A 22,892-nucleotide genomic window follows, 5' to 3' on the forward strand; every position below is an offset into this window, starting at 1 on the left:
TCTATCTATTTTATGTTCCCACCAACACGTAATGCTGCATCTCCATCACTCTAGAATAGAATCTTGACATCTGGAATTGCAGAAAAATGATATCAATTGGAAGGCCTAGCTGCAAAGCATTTTTGGGGTGTGTAAAGCAATTTCAACAAAAAACCGTCTAGCAGTGGGAAACATTCTAGGGTACTTGATGTTTTACTAGCTTAAAATTATAATTAAATTAAATCAAAACTTTATTCTGAAATAATATAAAATTAGTATAAACCTGACTTACAATGATGGGGGCTTACATAAACAATGTCGTGCTGTTCCAAAGTTGGGATTCCTCAATGTTTGACATTAATCAACATGCCATTTGTTCCCTTCCATTCAAAAGTTCAAGTTGGTTTCCTGATCAAGAAAGATCGATTGCATCCCTCCTTCTGAGCAACTCAATAATGATAAATGACCGAATTAGCACTTAAACATATAAAAAGCAGAATTGTGAAAAAACATATGTTTTGTAATGTTGCTTCTCGCCCATGCTTTTGTTCCCTTTAGAAAGTGATGTTCCTAACATAGTGCTCAAACTTCATCTTGTATTACCAATAATCCTGACAAGAGCACATTCCATTCCTAAAATGGTGAAAACGTATAATGTCCCTTGTTACAATTTCACATCCAACAATCTTTGAAATAAACTTGACAACATTGTGACAGTCACCACATACATGAAGGTTCTTTATTATTTGAATAGGGGCCCCAGAAGGTGTTCTCATAAGCCCTAATGCAATGGCTAGCTTCTCGCTGTGATGGTAGAGGACATGTTCCTTATGTTCATCCTCCATATCATGGAGGAAAAAGTTTGTGTTCGCTACATAACCTGCCTCCTCCATTGGCCCGACCAATGTATTCAACATTGCATGAACTTCCTCTATTTGTGGGTGTGATCTATCTTCTGACATGAATGCATGTACTCTATTCTTGACCTCAATCCAGCTGAACCCTGGCTTCCTTTTAGCGTCTCTGTCTTTCATCATTTTTCTAACCTTGGCTGCATCATCCCACCTGCCAGCTGCAGAATAGATATTTGAAAGCATAACATATGCAGAAGTATTTTGCGGCTCCAATTCGAAAAGCAATTGTGCGACACGCTTTCCTATTTCTATATTGCCGTGAACTCTGCAAGCACTGAGCAGTGCCACCCAGATACTGACATCAGGTTCAAATGGCATCTTATTAATGAAATCTTCTGCCTTGTCTAGACGACCAGCACGACCAAGAAGGTCAATCATGCAGGCATGATGATCCATTCTTGGTGTGATGTTATGTTCATGCCTCATGGAATGAAAGTAATAATGTCCTCGATCTACTAGACCTGTATGGCTGCAAGCAGAGAGAACACCAAGGAAGGTTATGGCATCTTGCCTAATGCTTGTCAGTAGCATTTGCTCAAAAAGTCTCAAGGTTTCCACCCCATCCCCATGCTGAGCATGACCAACAATCATTGCATTCCATGAGACAACATCACGCTCAATCATCTTCTTGAAAACTTTCCGTGCATCTTTTATGCCTCCACATTTGGCATACATAGTAACCAGGGCATTGACCACAAACATGGGTGACTCAAACCCCATACAGAAAATGTGGGCATGGATGTGTCTTCCATGCTCAAGAACTGCTAGGTTGGCACACGCACTAACAATGCTAGCAAAAGTTGCCTCATCTGGCTTCAAACCAGTGTGTTGCATTTGACAAAAGAGTGTCAGAGCCTCTTCACTATACCCATGCTGCACATACCCTGCAATCATTGGATTGCAGGAGATCACATCTTGTTTAGGCATTTTGTCTAACACTTGACAGGAATATTGTAGGCTGCCAGATTTAGCATACATGTATACAAGAGCACTTCCAACAAACATATTTGTGTCAAAACCAGTTTGGATAATGTGGTCGTGAAGTTGTTTACCTTCCTCAAAAGCAAGTAAGCTGGAACTTACACTGAGAATTCTTGCGTAAGTGAATTGATTCAGTTTCACGCTTATTTGTTTCATTTGGAAACTAAGCTTTAAGGCCTCCTAATAATGGCCATTATGTGCATATCCTGCAATACTTGCATTCCATGAGATTAAGTCTTTTTCCTGCATTTTATTAACACACATAGTGCATCTTCTATGGTTTGAGTTTTGGCATACATTGTAACAATAGCATTGCACACAGAAACTTGGGACTGGAATCCACTTCTAATAATGTACGCGTGGACCTATCTGCCAAACCTCAAATCAATGAGAATAGCACACACATTGATGACATTGACAAATGTCAACTCATTTGGCTTCATACAGGTCTGGTGAATTTGATTAAAAAACCTTGTGGCCTCATCCGCTTGCCCATTTTGGGTATATCTTGCAACCATGGCAGTCCAAGAAACAATATTTCGACCCAGAATTAAATAAAACATTTGGTGTGCACCATCTACTCTCCCACATTTTGGATACATATCAACAAGAGTAGTCCCAACAAATACATTTGACTCAAATCCAAGCTTAACAACTGGTCCATGAATTTCCTCCCATATCCTAGATCGACCATGCTTTCACATGCACTTACAACGCTGGCTAAGGTGAAATCATCAGGTTTCGTGCCCATCCATTGCCTCTGGCCATATAAATCCATGGCTTCAACCTGATCACCACATCGGGCATATGCCGCAATCATTGCATTCCAGGAAACTATGCTACGTTCATGCATTTTGTCAAACAGACACCGTGCATTCTCCACATACCCACATTTTGCATAACCTGTAAGAACCGTAGTCCATGAACAGACATCTCGTTCAGGCATTGTGTCAAACACTTGGCATGCATACTTAATTGTCCCACACTTCACATACATGTCAATCATACAATTCCACAAATAGATGCTTGGCTCAAAGCCGGTTTTAACCATATTGCCATGAACCGTCTTGCCCTTTTCTAGGGCTCTGCTATTTCTGCACTCCAGCAAGCGACGAACATAAATATTAGGATCCACCTGAACAAACCTGCAATATGTAGAATTCAGAACACCTATATCATGGCTACTTCCCTATTCTTCTTTGGGATAATCTTTGAGAGCATAACCAAACTCTCTCCGCTTATTCACCTAGTACCTACACTCTAGATGAAACACCAATGTATTCAAAATGCTTCTCTGAGTATGATGATGGTGTCCGAGCTATTTTAAATAGGTGAAATTCTAATAAGCACTCAATGCCATTCATCTTATCAGAATTTCACCTGTTTAAAACAGCTCGGACACCATCATCATACTCAGAGAATCATTTTGAATACATTGGTGTTTCATCTAGAGTGTAAGTACTCGGTACAAGTAAAGTTAGCTTCATGTTCTCACCGATAATGATTGCTTGGTTCGTGACCAACATCATGATAGGACAGTATGATATTGTGAAATATTATCAAGGAGCATTCAAGGCATTCAAGGCATTCAACCCATATTATATATACTATTACTTTCATGAATATCACTAATAAGGATGGGTGATGCTTGGAGGTGTAGTCTTATGTATAACAGGTATTGATTATTCGCATGATGATACGTGTCTCATTTTATCATATAGTATATTGGGAATTGTTTTCTAACTCAATTGATAAATCCATACCAATGATTTTCTCAAACAAAATTCATAACTTCATCCCAATTATTTATGTTAAAGCTATACAAATAGAAACACTAACATTAGTGCTTTGTTCTGACTGGATCCAGGTGTCGAGGCCATGTTTGTAGACTTGGGCCATTTCAACAAGAAATCAATCCAGGTCCAAGCTATATGTCAAGGATAGAATTATTAGTATTTCATCATACCTGCATGCTTCATCCTCCTTAAGTTTTAGTACCATAATGAGAAATTTGGGTTGTTTGTTGCAGCTTGCTTTCTGTGTGTTGGTTTACCCATCTCTGCTTATCACATATACGAGACAAGCGGCTTATTTGATAAAAAACCCAGGCGACATAGGCTCTACATTTTACAAAGCAATACCACAGCCTGTGTATTGGTCAATGTTCATTGTTGCCACTTTAGCAGCCATTGTAGCCAGTCGAGCATTGATTACAGCAACATTCTCAATCATAAAACAATCCATGGCTCTTAGCTGCTTCCCTCGAGCTTATTTTCCACCACAGGGATGAAAAATGTTGCCTTATTTCATATCATAATGCACTGATATTCGGTATATAATGAAAATTCTAAGCATTTACCATGTTTTAAATATGCATTCATTTTTAAATTTATGGTAGATTATCTATGCTTTTATTTAGCAGACATGTTGCTCATCAATCTAGGGTGGAGACTAATGAGCATGCATGACCTTTGAGTCTATATAGACCATATGTATGAATCATGATTTGGAATCTTGGCATTGTAGAAGAAGATTACCAAAGTTCTGTGATTTTTAGGTTATCATTAGATAGGTAAAAGATGGACAAGATGTCACAATGTGTTTTTAAATTATGTTTTGGAAGAGGTAAAAGTTTTGACAGCATTTTCAATTTACTTCAATTTTGATAGTGGACATGTGAGCTGCACTATATGGAGATAATTATAGCTATTTAATCCTGCTCATTGTTTGGTGAATTTAAGATTCAAAGTTTGTCTACCAAATTTTTTACAGCAAATTGACAACATTGGCTAGCTTGCTGCTTGAATCTGCATCAGCACTTGAAACGTCACCACTTATGGATTACCAGTGGAGAATAATAGCATATATATGGTTAGATATTTTATTTTTCTTACTTATATTGTTACTGTTCTTGATGGTGTTGTTTTGGTTGTGGCGAATTTTAAGAAGAATTGATCACGCTCCTTTGGAAGTGCTAGCGCTTGATGCTCAATTGTAATGTAAAATATAGGAAGATAGAAACCTTTGCATTGTTGTATTGATAATATGTTGTTTTTATTGACTTTTGGGACTTGGAAAAACTTGTTTCCTTCACTGGTGAGAATATTAGAAGGATAATCTATGATAAATAGTGCACGGGACATCGTTTACACAAAATATTTTGCTTATACTACCCTTCACTCTGTTTTTTGCTATCTGAAGGCGTTTATCTATCATTTGTATTGAATAAGGTGCCAAAGGGAGGTTGGTGTCCCCTCCTAATTGCAACAATTTTTTTGACCATAATGTTCTCTTGGAACTATGGAAGGCAAAAAAGTATAAATATTTAGCACGGAGAAAACTCAGCATAGAAGGTTTGAATGGATTGCTTGCCAGGGTGAATTCACGTGTACCAGGAATTTGTTTCTTCTGCAGTGACCTTATTTCCGGCTTACCACCGATTATTGAGAATTATGTAAAGAATGTGGGGTCTCTGCATGAAGTTCTTGTCATTGTCACCATAAGAAGGGTTCCAGTCAAGATAGTGCTTTTGTCACAGAGATTTATGGTTGGAAAACTAGAGCCAAAGGGTGTATATAAATGCATAGCCCAATATGAGTACAGTTTATGTGTTACAAGCCCAAGCCACCAAACAACACTTTTCCCATGTTGGGTCCCTTCAAATTCTGAATCTAAGAAGCTCCATAGGAACAACAAAATGAAAATGATACCTAGAAAATCACTCTTCTTTCCTAAGCCACCAATCCTAGCAAGGCTTAAGGAGGACCAATGATAATTATAAGGATCTCATGCTTCCACTATACTCTCTATTGCTTTAATATCCAATATGTTTCTCATCTTATCTTTCCATTTTGTTTTGAATGTGGAGTCTTTACAGCCTGCAATATAGTATGCTCTAATCCCTTGTAGCAATATTCAAAATGTGGCTATAGTTGCTTTACAGTATCTGTAGATGAGGGTATGCCCCCTTTGTTTGCTACGACAGAGAGTTGGGCTCTTGCTATGAGTACCTCATAAAACTCACCCTCATATGTCAGTTGCAATGTCTTATTTGGCGACAAGAACATAGGTCCTTTTGTTGTGGCCATGGTTTTAATACCAATCCACTTTTGACTTCTTCCTTGCTTGGTAGCAATTTACAGAAAACTCTGTACCCCAACAACCAGTATGCTCCAAACTTGTTCGTATCAGATACTAATATATCCAGGCTTTTCAAATGGGTATCTCTGAAATTTTGGAAAAGAAATTTAAGCATTTGGAAAGTTTTGGCCTACTACTCATAAACATCAATGCGAAAAAGGGGTATGTGTTGTAGTATTTGTAAATGAGTAAACATTTAAATTTAGTTTTATATGAAAAAAAGATTTAGTATGCATAATGAAACATTAAATTAAAATAATAATAATAAAACAGTTTAATTGACATATCATATGAACTTAGTAGTGAAAAATGTCATTTTAATAGAGTTCTGGCAAGTTAAGGAATTTGTGCATCTCTATATCTACGAAAATTTCACCGAGAGTTGAATCGGGATATTAAAAACACATTTGAGGTTTTATCCAAAAGAAAGTTCATGACATCTCATATGAAGTTAGTAGTGAAAAATGTCATTTTAATAGAGTTCTGGCAAGTTAAGGAATTTGTGCATCCCTATATTTACGAAAAGTTCACCAGAGAGTTTGATTTCAGCAAGGAGTTTGATGGCTTTCACTTGTATTTTTCGAATCACCTAGTTGACAGAACCATGTAGTAGGGAAAGGGCATTTAATTTTTACTCTCACGATGGTTTGTGACAGCAAGCAACCTTGTGTGCCATCTTTAAAAGTGACAATTCATTCTTAAATATGTAACATATGGAAAAACAAAATCTCCAAATACAAAAAAAACTTAAAATAATGTACAAAAATATGTTGACATAAACGACAACTGCTACATGAATAATGGATAACCTCTATATGGCATTAACTATAACTCATTATCATCCACCCTTGCTTTCAAGAATGTCCATTCACATGTTGCTATTCTTCCACACACTACTATTACTTATCCATATTCAAAACACACATAACTAATAGTTTCAAGTGTAACTCAATATCATCCACCCTTGCGTTCAAGAATGTCCATTCACATGTCACTATTCTTATACACACTATTATTTATAAAATATCTATATTCAGCATACACATAACTAACAATTTCAATTTCAACCCTTTATCATCCACCCTTGCTTTCAATAATGCCCATTTACATGTCCCTATTCTTCCACACTCTATGCCTTACGGCGTTTCCTTTGCAACATCAGGTGCAAATGCTAGTTTATTAAATTCTAATAATTTAACTTTCAATCTTTACCCAACAAATAGTTATAATATAGAAATGTAAGATTCCATTATACGATGGAAATGAGTTGACGTCAAAAAATAAATATTGAAAACGAGCTTTGAAATTCACTTGAAACAAATATTATATTTTTAAGTAATAAGAAATTGAAAAGTTGAATAGGAATATTCAAAGGGAAAAGGGAATCTAGCTAGAGATTTTTGTAAAGTAGGTAAACTTTTGTGAATGTGATGGATAAGAAATAATATTTTGAAAAGTTAAAGAAATAATATTCAAGGGAAATTCAATTGGAGATATTTATAAAGCACATAACTTTTGTGAATGTGATGCATGGAAAACATGAAGCGTGGTAATAAAAACCCAAAGTATTCACTATCTCAAAATCACAACTAAGCACTTAAGTTTGTTGGTTTTGAAATACATACACATGTTTTGTTGACTTTATCTTTGCCACTAGTGAGTCTCTAGCGTACACTTATGTAAGGTAAGCGAAAGTGTAAATTTTGAATGAGGCACTAAAAAAATTTAATATAAAAATACATTTTATATTTTTGAATATCATAAAACATTAAGATTTAATATCTAAAGTTTATTTATTTAAAATTGTTTTTACTCCATTTTAAATAAAACATTTTTTTCATTAATGTAAGAATGTTTAAATCAATTTATAATATTTAATTTTCACTTACTATGAATTTGTTAAAACAAATATTTATCTGAAATTTAAATTAATTTAAGTGATAATTGTTATAGAATTTCGTTGTATGTATGTATAAAATAATTTATTTTTAGTGGGTTTCCCAAAATTGTTTTTAACTCTAGCCGAAATATTCCCTTCCGCCTCAAGTGTGGATGGCCTAAGGATGCTTAGCCTTGGCTCGATCATTGTGAATAAATGAAGAGGTCATCTTGGGGAATAAGCATAATATAAATAACAGTATTATCTCCAAATTTAAGGGCAAATTGTGGGATGATAACGAGCTAAAGGGAAAAAGGAAGCTAAGGTATTATAAGGAGATAATTAAACCCAAACTCGCTAACCAAAATTAACTCAGTATCCTTACCAGTACTAATCAAGGGGATAAAAATATGCTCAAAATTCAAAGTACTCAAATTCTCCCAAAACTGGCACCAAAATGTATATCTCATCATTTTTATTGTATCAATCCTTGCATCGCTTCAATTTGACACCATGTGAGAAATTTATTGCTTTCTCAAGATTTTGAAAAGCAACTAAAAAGTCAACTTGTAGGGTGACTAGGCAACTGACTAGGAAAACCATACGATGATGTGGTGTTGCAATCAGCAAGTGACTATGCAGTACAGTTGTCAGAAGAGAAAATTAGGATGCTACATGTGGCATGATCACATACTGGTAGTTGGTATGTTTTTATTAGTTAACAAGTTTGGTGTGGAGCCAATCGAAAGGTGCCATGTGGCACTATAAAAGTGAACCACATGGCCCTCGAATTTTGTGAAAAATAAATTTTTTGGGCTGACCGTCCTCAGTGACGTTTCACCCCACGACCTCACTGCCACAAACTGCCTACCTTACCACTAGCGGACGCATTATTGCTTGTTATATGTGGGGGCTAGAATATATTTATTATATAACGATTGGCATTTGTGGGGGCGGAACAAGTCGGCATGTCCAACTAACTTAGCCCATGGTCATATTACATAGTGCACAACTTTTGTGGAAGTCCAAAGAGGTGAAGATTTTGGCCCCTAGTCTCGGTCTCTTTGTTCAACACATAACCGATGATGTATACAATAGGATAGCGGAGCTTATGACACCCTTCTCGTGGGTCACATTTAATCGCATGCGACCAGGAGCGGAGGTTCGGTAGGCGCATGCCCTTTGGCCGCACCCTCGATGATATTGTTTCCACATGACTAGAATGAGGGGTGGAAGGATAGGGGCACGACCTTTTTGTCGCACCTAACTATCTGACAATTTGCACATTTTTTGGTGGATTTCTGGTTGAACCCATGCAAATTTTTCATTTTGCAAGGCTGCCAAAGACAACATTTGTTGCCAATTTTGACAAAATGTCAATTTTGTAAAATAGTTAGAAAGGCAATAAAGAAGGAGGCCTAACTTGGCCATTTTTAGCCTTTTTGAGCCGAAGAAGAACCTACACAAGGTTTTTTGGGTGTTTTGGACATAATGGTAGTGTTATTTTAATTCGAGCATTTTTTGTTGATGTAATTTGAAATTTGAGCATATAATTTAAAGGACCACCATTGGAAGCTGGACCCAGAGACATAGCTCAGGAGGGGTGAAATTTATCATCAAATTGTTGTTTTGTGATGGAAAACTTAACTATGTTTAATAAGTTTATGTGCTTTTGCAATTTCAATCCATTTCCCATAAGACATAAACTAGATTACAAAATTTAGAATTCTTCAATTTTTAATTTCAGAGTAGTTTGTATGAGAGCATGTGTGTTTTGAGGGTTTCACAATTTTTGCAAGTGTTTTCTTGGGTGAAAAGAGGAGAAGGAGTTCTTGAAGAACAAAACCCTCAAATTAATTAAAGGAGGTCAAAAACTCCACCAATCATAGCACATGAAGTAAGACAGGAGTCGATGTTTGAGGATGAGAGAGCTTTAAGAAAGGCTTTCTATGACATGTTTCAGATGGTGAAAGTGTTGTATGAAGAGATAAAAACAAGGATGCAAGGAGAAAGTTTTAATAAAAAAAAAGGTAATGGTGGTGAGGGGAGCAAGCCTTCACCTCAACGTCATCCTTCACCTCCATATTCCTTTCCATCCTCGCCCCCTTCATCACCTAGACATAATCCTTCTAGATCTCCAAAATGACATGCTAAGTCTCTTTTTCTTAATCTTGATGTCAAGTTTGAATTACCGATGTACAATGGGGAAGTAAATGCTAAAAAAATGGATAATTATGTTCGTCAAATTGAATTTTATTGTAGGATTCAAAAGATTGATGATGATGTTACAAAGATCCAACTTACTTCCCTTTTCTTGGAAAGTGCAACCCTCATCTATTGGGAGGCAAGAACTCAAGAAGATTTGAAGAAAAGTGGTAAAATTATCTCTTTTTCGTATGATTTTATAGCTACATTAAGAATGAAAATTTTCCATTAGCTTACATGAAAAAATCAATTATGGATTGGCAAAATTTTAGACAACCTAAAGGTCAGAGTGCCCAAAGATACACACAAGAATTTAGAAGAATAAATTTAATCTTAGGGGTTGATTTTTATTCACAAGATACTATCCTTAAATACATAGGTGGAATACGCACTTATTTGAGACATAGTATACTTATGTTTAATCCCACCAATCTAGATGAATTATGTGTTCACACAACTGATTTAGAATCAATAGGAAAGAATGTTCCTCATGAGACTAGCAAGAAACCTTCCAAATATGGATACAAAGGAAAGGGGAAGTTTAAAGGTAAAGGAAAAAACAATTCTAGCGTCAAGAAAGAGTTCGAGAAACATAATTGTAAAAATTGTTAAAAAGAAGGCCATGATCCATACAACGTTTGGAAATTACATCCAGAAATGAGACGAAAGAAGTTCAATAAGAAGGGGAAACAAAACATTGTTGCTACAAAACAACAAGATCTAGGATCTAATTCAGGTGTTGAAACCAAAATCACAACCATGGGAATGAAAGGTATAGCTTCTAATGCAAGTACTAGCTCTTCTACTAAGCATATAGAATCTAAAAATGATAAAGAAAGAAGTGATCTTTTCCATATCAAGGTCATTAAAAAACATACAAAAGTTGATACATTGTTTGATAGTGGATCACAAGTTAATCTTATCTCTGAATAAATTGGCAAGAAACTAAATATAGAAGCTACGCCTCATACTAAACCTTACCCATTGGTTTGGAAACATGATGATGCCAAATTAGAAGTGACAAGAGAATGCAAACTCAAATTCGCCATCAGTACTAATTTTATATATGAGGTAGAGCTTGATCTTGTACCACTTGATATATGTAGGATTGTTTTAGGGAGTCCATAGTTGTATGACCGAAAATCCATATTCTATCATCTTGAGAAAAAATATCATATTTTTAAAGATGGAGTTGAGTATATTGTTAGAGCACATTGGAAGAAGATGATGCTCTCACTTGTTAGTGTTGGTGAGATGAAAAGGCTTGTAAATGCTAGTAATAATTTTGTGTTGTTGATTATTAAATCTAAATATATTGTTAAATCTAAAGTTTTCACAAGATCTGATTCTAAACTCAAGCATGAATTAGCTGAATTTGTTAACAATTATGACAAGATGTTTCATGAACCTTAAGGGTTTAATCCAAAAAGAGGAATCCAACATGAGATTCATTTGTAATAGGATGCATCACTTCAAAATATTGGCATGTATAGAATTTTAGTTTTGGAGAATGCATAGATTAAGAAGAAAATTCAAGACTGGCTTGAAAAAGGGGTCATTAGGCTTAATACATCTCCTTGTGGGTGTCATGTTGTCTTGGTGATCCATGGTTCTTTTGCTTATAGATGTATGAAAAAAATCACATGTAGAAATTGTAGCTTAACATAGAAATCTAATGTGCACACATAAAAGAAGAAGGAACACATAAAGGCACAAAAAGAAGACAACAATACTTGATAATGGAGTTTGTCCAACTAAAACTACGTCTCCGAGCCCTGCTCGATCAATGGGGAGGCCTTTATATATTAAATGGAATGAAAAGAGGAGAATATTACCAGTTACATAAAAAGGGGCTTATACCTCCATTTTGGAAAATGGCTATGAAATGGATACCTTAGATGGAGAAATGGACAACACCAATGTGTTTGTGGCGTTGAGAGGGGCTGAAAATATATAAAACTTGTCCAAGTCAGACAAAATGCACTATCGGCCACCTGAAAGCTCTCCTGCCTCGAACAACATGCTGAAAATCCTCTCTCCCATCCCTTTTCCAATGATCAGGCTTTTATAATGTTGGATTTGTGATAAGGCCGCTTGAAAATTAGGGTTGTTTGTTTAGAATAGAATTCGGTGGAGTAGAAGGGTCGGCAAGCACAATAAACCCTTAAAATAGGCCTCTTTTTGTTCCAAGCGATAATACATGGGGAAACATTAAAAAACTGAAAACCCATACTTCAAAATATATCAAATCAGGTCCATAAACTCATCGAGTCTGGTTCCCCTATCACAATCGGCATATCACTGGTGCACTGATCCTGTTATCTGGGGATTTCCGACAAATGATTGGTGATATCGCTGATCACCAATCTACCAATATCGGTGTATCACATCGGCCCTATCACATCGGTGTATTGCATCTCTACGGTCTAGGGGTCCTGATCCTATCCCTTAGTTTTCTCTGACCCGATCATCCTGATATCATCGATGGCGATCCTTCGATCCGATCGCTCCTCCGATCACCGAGGCCAATCGCTTAATCGCAGGTCTTAGTCCCAATATCGGCCATTGCTTGCCCCCGATTATGATTATTCGGAAATCACTAATCGGGGTTCCCGTATGATTGCCTTAAGTCCGCTCCTTTTCCTTCTTCGATTGCGATTTTCCTTCTAAAGGCTTTAAGTCCATTTTTAAGAGAAAATTCCTCATTTTCAAAGGTACTAAGGAAAACTCTTTCTGCCACAACTTCATATTCCGGACTTGGATTGGAGTGTCATTCGCACCATTAGAATCAGGGTGACCAACACTTCGATCTGATGTCAAGATACTTGTTTTTCTGCTACTTTGAATTTTGAGTTTTTCCATGCCTTTGTACCTGAAGATCCACTTGGATCAATCCTCCCCATTGAGGAGCTTTTGGACCGCCAAAAGCTTTCATTAGTCAATTGGCAAGTGAGGGAATTGTTCCCTCACCTTTTCCTTCTCTAGCCATTTAGCCTTACTGGGGTGCATTCCCTTAAAACCCACTCGAATGCATTCCACATCTCCTCATTGTGAAATCCTGGTCCTTCTGTCAAGAATGATGCCTTCTAGTAATTCATCGAGATATTCTGGTGCAAAATCATCAACTGTAGGAACTGTGCACACCTCATCTGTGTCCACGATCAATGGTGGCTCATACAACGTTAAGTTCTCTACATTCACTACTAAGTACATCTGCATATATATCGGCAAATCAAGACGAAAGGCATTGTTTCCAATCTTCTCCAATATGGTGAATGGACCGTATCGGATGGGTCGCAACTTCTTCCCTTCTCCCTTCATCCTGTCCTTGCTGATGTGGAACCACACTTTGTCGCCCACTTGGAATTTATGGTCGACTCGGTGTTTGTCATGTCAATCCTTGTCACGGGCTTGAATTTTCTCCAACTGCTCTTGTACTTCTTAGTGAATCAATTGGATTCACTGAATGAACTGCTGAGCTTTGTCCCTATCATTACGTCCACTGGAGCCATCCTCCCTTCCAAAGACCATATCAAAAGGGTACTTTGGTACGCAACCAAAAAATGTCTCAAATGGTGAACGTTGTCTAGATGAATGCATTTCTCTGTTGTAGGAATGGTGTACATATGGGAGATGCTCATCCCACAACTTGGGATGTTTCCCACAATAGCCTCGTAGTAAGTGTACCATAGTATGGTTGACAACCTTTGTCTGTCTGTCAATTTACAGATGAAATGCCATGCTTCTTTTCAATTTTGTGTCCATCATCTTCTATAAGCTAGTCCAAAACTCTCTAAGAAAGCGAGAGTCCCAATTTGACACAATCGATGTGGTTAATCCAAAATGGACCCAAACATGTTGAAAGAAAAGAGAAGCAGCCTGCTTCACAGTGATCTGATTTCTATAAGGCATAAGAATACACATCTTGCTAAAACAGTCAACAACAACATATAAATAGTCATGACTCTTTTTTGACAAAGGCAAACCTCCTACAAAGTCCATTGACACACTTTCCCATGGACGACTCGAAATAGGGAGTGGTGTGTAGAGCCCGAGTTTTCTGTTATAGGGATTTGAAACAGAACACATCACACAACCCTTTACATAGCAAGTCACAATGCTTTTCATTTGAGGCTAAAAAAAAAATCTTTGTACATGACATAAAGTCTTTTCGACACCAAAGTCTAGACACAAGGGAGGTGTGGGCCTCTTGAATTACATGTACTCTTTCCCCTATGGGAGTACACAATTTACCAAGCTGACACAACAGTTTCCCCTGCAAGTGATAGTTGTCCACCTATGAACCATGGGTTAGTTTTGCATAAATCTCAAAGTCATCATTGTTAGCATATTGTTTAGCATAACTCTCAAAAGACAACGAAGCATTATGAAAAATAAGAGAAGAAGAAATAGAAGGGCGAGATAGCATAGCGGCCACTTCATTGCTAGTGCCCTTCTTATACTTTATTACCAAATGAAAATGTTGAAGAAAGCCCATTCACCTGAAATGAAGAGATTGTTGCAACTTGGTTTGTGACTGAAGGTGCAAGGGCTCATGATCTGTATGGATGATGGTCTCCTTTCCAATCAGGTAGTGTTACCACTTTTTCACACTCTGTACCAAGGCATAAAGCTCCTTGTCATAAGTGGGATAGTTTATCATAGATTGAGAAAACTTCTCAGAATGGTACAAATCGGCTTCTTTTGCTGCATCAGTATAGCTCCCATGGCATAACTACTGGCATCGGTTTCGATCTCAAATGGTTGCTAGAGATCAGGTAAGGCTAAGACTGGTGCGGCACTGATCTTTTCCTTCAATGTTTCGAAGGAATTCTGCTGTCTTCCTCCCCATTGGAAGACCTGTTTCACACTTGTCAATGTGTGCAAAGGTGCTGCAATAATAGAGAAATTAGCAATAAATCTCCTCCAATACTGGACTGCACCTAAAAAGCTACGGACCTCGGTTACACTAGTAGGCTTAGGCCAATTTACAATTGCTTCAACTTTAGAAGGATCAATCTTTAACTGACCATGACCAACAATATGACCTAGGTAACCCAAAGAGGTTTTCCCGAACTCACACTTTGACAATTTTACAAAGAGTTTTTCTTTTTTCAGTACATCAAGCACTTTCTTTACATGACACACATGTTCAACCCAACTCTTACTAAAGACAAGTATATCATCTAAATATACAAGAACAAATTCATCAATGAAAGGCCGAAAGAGATCATTCATGACCCTCATAAAAGTGGCTGGAGCATTGCAAAGCCCGAATGGCATCACCATCCATTCAAACAACCCCTGTTTGGTCTTGAAGGTGATTTTCCACACGTCCTGCTCTACAATTTGGACCTGGTGATAACCACTGCACAAATCTAATTTGGTGAAATAAACAACATTCTTTAATTGATCTAATAAATCATCTATGCGTGGAAGAGGGTAACGATTTTTGACCGTAATTTTTTTTAATGCACGATAATCCACACACATCCTCCATGTGCCATCATTCTTTGGCACTAAGACAATCGGTGAGCCACACAGAGAAGTGCTCAGCCTGATGACCCCATGGTCCAGAAATTCTTGCACTTGTTTCTTGATTTCCTCCATCTCAATGGTCGACATCCTGTACATGCCAATATTCGGTAAAGGAGCGTCACACCACAAATGGATTTCATTTTGGATTTCCCTCTTCAGAGGTAATCCCTTCGGTTCCTAAAATAGCTTATCATAATTAGAAATTAATTCAAATAATTCCTGTTTATGTTCTTGATCACAACCCTAGAAAGCATCAGATAATTCTGCCTATTTTTCCCTTACAACCATAAGCATGCAACCCTTACAGGAATTCACCAGTATTTTCATTTGTCCAGCACTTACAAGGCTGGAATTGATTTTATTTTGATGAACCCTTACTATATATTCTACCCCATCTTTTGTGATTTGGTATTTGTTTTCATGACGGAAAAAGACTGTCTTTCTATCATATAGATGTGGACTCCCTAACACCATGCCATAGATATCCAATGGTATTACATCCAGCTCTACTTCGTCTACTAGCTTAAAAGTGATCACAAATTTGACTTTACACTGCTTGGTTACATTCAGTTTTGATTTATCATGTATCCATCCAAGTGGGTAAGGTTTTCGGTGTGGTTTTGTTTTTAAGCCAAGTTTATTTACTAGGGATTATGCAATTAAGTTTTCTTGGGATCCGGTATCAAACAAAATTTCAACTTTAATATGATTTACAACAACTCTAATATGAAACAGTTCAATTCGCTTTCGGTCATTAGGAAGGGACTCATTTATAGAAATTATGCCTTCATGCGATTCAGAATTGACATGAGGTGTAAGAGTACCTTTTGTTCTTGTTGCTGTGGTTAATGCTTCATCTCCTGAATCCAATCCAAGGTCTTGTTGTGCAGTTGCCACTGCCTTCTGCTTCCCTTTTCCTCCATACTTCTTTGGACACTTTTCTGGGTGTTGTTTCCAGCAGTGATCGTCATTGTGGCCTTCGTTTTTGTATAGATTACAATATGGCCTTTCTCCTTCTTTGGTTATTGCTATCTACTTCTCCTTTCCTTTCAATTTCACTTTAGATTTGCCATTGGGAGGTTTGAATGGTGGTTTTCTGGAATGATCATCTCTTTCATTTTTGCCCCTATTCTCAATATGAATTTCTTTAATGCTATCTACGTTAATAGTGGTTGGTTCAAATAACAACAATGAATGCCTAATGTAGCTATGAAATGAGCCAATATACTTAGTTACAACTTTAGGTGTATCAAGTGAAATACCCAGATTAAGTGCTTGCTTCCTAAACTCCTCTATAAAACTCTGAACATCTGGACCTTTGCCTCGCCTTAAATATTGCTTGTTCAACAAATCTTTTTGCTTGTATCCTAAAGTTTTCCTTTGATGTAGAAACAAAATTAGGCCATGAGGAAAAGAGGTTAACCACATTCTTACTGCGCTGCAATTTTCTCTCCCACCAAACGAGAGTGGTGCTACTTAACCGTAGAGAGGCCAAATGAATCTTTGCCTCATCCTCCACGATCTGTTGAATCCTACAGTAGACCTCAATCTACCTAATCCAATTATTAAGCTTCTCTGTGTTACTTTCACCATTAAACATGGGAAGATAAAATTTAACATCTAATTTAATGAAAGGCTTCTTAGATGCATCCTTTGAATTTCTATGATTATGGTGGTGAGAGGAAGGAGAACCTTCACTCGTGGAAGGAGAAGGAAGGGATTCTTCTCCACCATTCCCATGTGCTGAACCTTGTCCTTTTGGGTTTCTCTCCTCTGCTTTCTCCAGCCTTAAAACCAACTGACTGATATTCTCTGCCATTGAATAGAAGGTCTTGCGGAAATTGCACTCCTCTTCCACATGAACTTCATCTTTTGCCATGTTTCTCCTTTTATGTGCACGCCTTGCTTCGAAATCGAAAGGCTCTAATTCCCCTTCGCCTCTCTGGACTCTATATCTTCTTAGCATACAAACATGCAATTCACATCTAAAAAAAGGCCTACTCTGATAGCACTTGATCTAGGGTTCTTTTTCTTATAGATGTATGAAAAGAATTACATGTAGAAATTGCAAATTAACACAGAAATATAATGTGCACACATAAAAGAAGAAGGAAACATAAAGGCACAAAAAGAAGACAGTAAGACTTGATAACGGAGTTCGTCCAACTCGGACTACATCTTCGAGCCCTGCTTGATCAATGGGGAGGCCTTCATATATTAAATGGCATGAAAAGAAGAGAATTACAATCACCAATTACATAAAAAGGGGCTTATACCTCCATTCTGGAAAATGGCTGTGAAATGGAGACCTCAGATGGAGAAATGGATAGCACCAATGTGTCTGTGGCATTGAGAGGGGTTGAAAACATATAAAACTTGTCCAAATCAGACAAAATGCACTATCGGCCACCTGAAAGCTCTCCTGCCTCGAACAATGTGCTGAAAATCCTCTCTCCCGTCCCTTTTCCAATCATCGGGCTTTTATAATGTCATATTTTTTTAGAATAGAAGCCAATGGAGTAGAAGGGTCGGCAGGCGCAACAAACCCTTAAAATAGGCCTTTTTCTATTCTAAGCGATAATACACAGGGAAACATTAAAAAACCAAAAATTCGAACTTCAAAATATATCAAATCGGGTGCATAAACCCATCGGGTCTGGTTCCCCTATCACAATTGGCATATCACTAGTGCACTGCTCCTATTAATGGGGGATTGTCGACCGCCAATTGCCGATTGCCAATATCGCCGATCACTGATCAGCTGAAATCGGCATATCACATCGACATCACATCACTATGGTCCAGGGGTCCTGGTCCTAATCCTTAGGTTTCTCCGACCCAATCATCTCAATATCGCCGATGTCGATCCGCCAATCTGATCACCGATGCCAATTGCTTAATCACACGTCTTAATCCCAATATCAGCCATTGCTTGCCCTCGATTGTGATTAGTCGAAGATCGCTAATCGAGGTTCCTGTCTGACTGCCTTAAGTTCGTCCCTTTGCCTTATATGATTATGATTTGCCTTCTAAAGGCTTTAAGTCCATTTTTAAGAGAAAATACCTCATTTTCAAAGGAACTAAGGCAAACTCTTTCTGCCACAACTTCATCATCTGGACTTAGATTGGAGTGTTGTTCACACTGTTAGAATCAGGGTGACAAGAGCTTCGATCTGATGTCAGGATACTTGCTTTTCTTCCACTTTGAATTTTGAGTTTTTCCATGCCATTGTATTTGAAGATCCACCTGGATCACTTGGTTCCAAATAAATATGGTACATGGCGCATGTATGTGGATTTCAAAACTTTGAAGAGGATCGCGGTAAAGAATCAATGTCCTCTCCCTCGCATCGATGATTTTATAGATCAGTTAAAGGAACTAATCTGAATTTAAATAGGAACACAACAAATTACATATATAACCATAAATACAAATATGCATCAGAAATACAATTCATTTCATTAATATCAAATACAAAAATATTCTTACAAATAGAATGGAAATAAGACTAGCTCTAGTGATGGTAGCTTATCTCTGAGAAGAGAAGTCACGGATACATGCTTATGAAATATGTTAAAATGAGGCTCAAAGGCCTATTTATTATTGAGAAATAATGGGAAACCCTAAACATCCAAAAACCTCACCCTAGGACATGAAACACCAAACTATGGGCCCTGTTTCAGTAAATTGGTGCATCAGCTTCCCGGGGTCGTAAATTTGGCATATGATCTCCATTTGACATGCACAATACCTCATTAGAAATATCTATCTGAGGACTAAAACGTGCGAGTGGCCAAAATCAAACTATGGCCCAGGTTGGCCCCATTTTTCCCATTAAACATCGCTTAGGGCCTGAAAAAGGCTCTAGAAGTTTAGGACCCAAAAAGCTACCAAAAATAGTAAGTTGTGCTACAATTAAGGAAAGTGAAAAACTGAAAGAGATAGTGGTGGGGGTTAAGTGGAATAGGTGGGTGGCCACCATCATCTACCTACATTAGTCCTCCCCCCTTCGGAAGAAATTTTCACCATTGTGTTGAGTGCCTCCATGAGATGGGGAAACTTCTGCTGAACTTGGTTCCTAGTGAGCCACTTACCTTGGTGCGAGAGTTTGCCAGCTTTGATAACTTGAAATAGTTGGATTTTGTGTTGGTGAGTGTTCTTGACCAATGTTTCCATAATCTGATTAGTTGTGGCATGTTCCATGCAGTCTGGGTTTAACTCTATTGGTGTGAGTTTTTCTGCAATATTTGATGTGTCTGGTAATGGTGGGAAGTATTGTCGAAGGCGGTCCACATTGAACACTAGGTGCAGGACAAGGAATATGGGAATGTTGAGATTTTGATGGGCTTTGGAAGGAATTCTTTTTGCAAATGGAACCTAAATTTTTTTCCCACCTGAAACTTGTGTGGCCCCCGATGTTGATCATGTCATTGCTTGTACTTGGCATTTGACTTCTCCAAGATGTTGTGAAGCTGTTGGTGGATGTGTTGGATGCATTCAATAAATATGGTTTCTTTATCAAACTCAGACAATACATGTGTGGATTATGTTTATGTAGTCGCATGAAGCATGTCAACATCAATCGAACACGACGATTGAAATCCTAGACCCACTTGAACAGGACTACGACTGGTCGAGCTATGGAGAGCTTTGTTATAACAGTGTTGCACATATGGAAGATTCTCATCCCAAGTTTAAGGATGCTTGGAGCTTTACATGCAGAGTATGTGCACTATAATCCTATTGACGACCTTTGTCTAGCCATCAGTCTGGGGATGGAAGGGAGTTGACTTGGTGAGCTTGGTTTCCAATGGTGTCCAGAAGCTTGACCAGAATGTGTTTAGGAACCTATTATCTTGATCTGATATAATTGTGTTATGAAACCAGCTCAAGAAAAGAAAGAAAAGATAGATCAACGTCTTATAATTTAGCCTCTTCGAGGGGGCAACCTCCTTTACATTACATAAATGAGAAATTCTTGGATGATACAAATTAAAATACCTCCTTTTTATATATAGGAGTCTAAGGGGTCATAAGATAATCAAAGCCGACATAACAATAATAATGTAAGGGCACAATAATAACAATAGTGGGCTTCTATGTGGCACAATAGTAACAATATGGGCACTACATGGGTACATCAATATAATAAGTGGGTTGTACTAATAACAATAAGGGGTTACAGTAGTAGTATAGGGGCCTAACATGCCCCTCTCCTTCAAAAAGTGTTGTCCTCAACGCTTGAGTAGTTCTTGATGCTTTTGTATAAAATTCTTGTCCTCCCATGTGGAATCTTCAGTGGGTAAGTTCTTCCACTTGATGAGATACTTTGAAATTGATCGATTTTGTAGCTGTCGAGTTCTTGTTTCTCTAATTGCTCCATGTTCCAATATGATTTTTCCTTCCTCTTCAATTTCTGGCAATATTGTTTGAATTGGGATCTTTTGCAACTTTTGAATAAGTGGCCATACTTCTTCATCCTTCTTCCATTCATCCCTTGCTTTGTTTATCCAATCTGGTTGGATAATAGAAATAGCACAAAACAATGCTTCCACATCCTCATCATTTCTTGAGAGTGAATCTTGAAGTGTCTGTTGTTTCATTCGATTTTGCAACAAAGTGGCGTTATCCTTTAAAAGTTGGAGAACTTGTTGTTCATGCTAGATGTGATCTTTCACTGCTTGAAACTTTTTCTTCTTGATATGTCCTTCTATCTTTAGAGTTCCAGGAGTGGTAATTTCTTCCAATCCTTTACAAGATATGGTCGGATTCATTTTTTGATGCTCGATGTGATCTTTCACTTCTTGAACATTTTTCTTCTTGATATGTCCTTCTATCTTGATAGTTTGAGGAGTGGTAATTCCTCCCAATGCTTTACAAGATATGGTCTGATTCATTTATTTTATCTCTGGGGTTGGGTCCTGGCATATATCCTCTTCTTTTGATGTTTCTTGATCCTTTTCTTCCTCCTCTTCATACTCTATGTAAAATAATTTCTTCTCAGCACACTTATGACCTTTAGTGCATTTGATATCACAACTGTAACAAAGCCCTTTTTCTCTTTTTTCTTCCAATTGTTGTGGTGTAACCCTTATAGGTTGTGGAAGGTTAGGAAAAACAACACTTCCATCTTTATAGCTATGAGGGGTAGACTTCCTTGTTGCCATAATTTTACTTTCCACTATGTCACAAAGCCCTTTTACTCTTTCCAATTGTTGTGGTGTTGCTCTAAAGAAGGTGTTGCTCTTTGTATCCTCATAATGTGCTATCATTTCCTCTGTGAGAATTGACCACGTAACAAGTCGTTTATTAGAACAAAGCCCTTTATACCATAAAAATTGATCTGTTTCTAAATATGAAGATGCAATGCATACCTTTTGTAACAGTGGTACACCATTTAGATCAAAATATTGCTCCATCTAAAGTATCCAATTTATTGGATCCTTGCCATCGAACTTCCTCATCTTGCTTTTTCTTGATTTTAGGAGCTCGATATTGAAACGACTGTAACTCTGTAATTTCATATCTTTAATTTTTGAAATTGTGACTTGCAGTAGCCCACTGTGTCCTCTTTCCAATGCCACTAGTCTGATCACAATCAGATTCTCCAAGGAAGAGTTACACCAAATCTCTCACAACAACCTGATTATATATTAGTTCAGTATAACGAACTTGTACGACGTGCCACGAGTAACTATTTCAACCTTTGGCTATAAAAAATATATACAAGAAATCAATGTCCATCCTCTTTCTATACCTTCTTACGAAATTTCAATCCAATGCTCAGAGAGAAAGTTATGACAATTTTCCCCAGTTCACCTGTTTGGAAAGTAATTCAGGAGTCTACAAAAAGACCAAGTTCCTCAGATCATATCTCCGCAAATATTGCACAAAAATCTCTGAAATTCGGACTCAAGGTTCAGTGTGATTTCTTTTCAAATGGTTTTTTTATTTGTCTTTTGAAATGTTGCAGAAAAAAAGTTATAGCAAACATGCCACGATGACCTGTTTGGAGTAGCGAAACCCTAGAATCCAAAGCTTTAATACCAAATGTTATGAAACCAGCTCAAGAAAAGATAGAAAAGATAGATCAACGCCTTAGAATTCAACCTCTTCGAGGTGGAAACCTCCTTTACATTACATAAATGATCAATTCTTGGATGATACAAATGAAAAGACCTCCTTTCTATATATAGGAGTCTAAGGGGTCATAACATAAGCAGAGCCGACATAACAATAATAATGTAAGTGCACA

At 37.4% G+C, this 22,892-nt stretch overlaps 1 pseudogene; it reads right to left on the reverse strand.

The window, feature by feature from the left end:
• Positions 1-578: 578 nt before the first annotated feature.
• On the reverse strand, positions 579-4,118 carry LOC149164432 (putative pentatricopeptide repeat-containing protein At3g13770, mitochondrial pseudogene; annotated as a pseudogene).
• Positions 4,119-22,892: the final 18,774 nt, after the last annotated feature.

This window comes from Pinus tabuliformis, chromosome 5_1 (assembly GCF_031772625.1).
Source record: "Pinus tabuliformis cultivar Carrire ecotype Pingquan chromosome 5_1, CPIR1, whole genome shotgun sequence".
NCBI classification, from domain to species: domain Eukaryota; kingdom Viridiplantae; phylum Streptophyta; class Pinopsida; order Pinales; family Pinaceae; genus Pinus; species Pinus tabuliformis.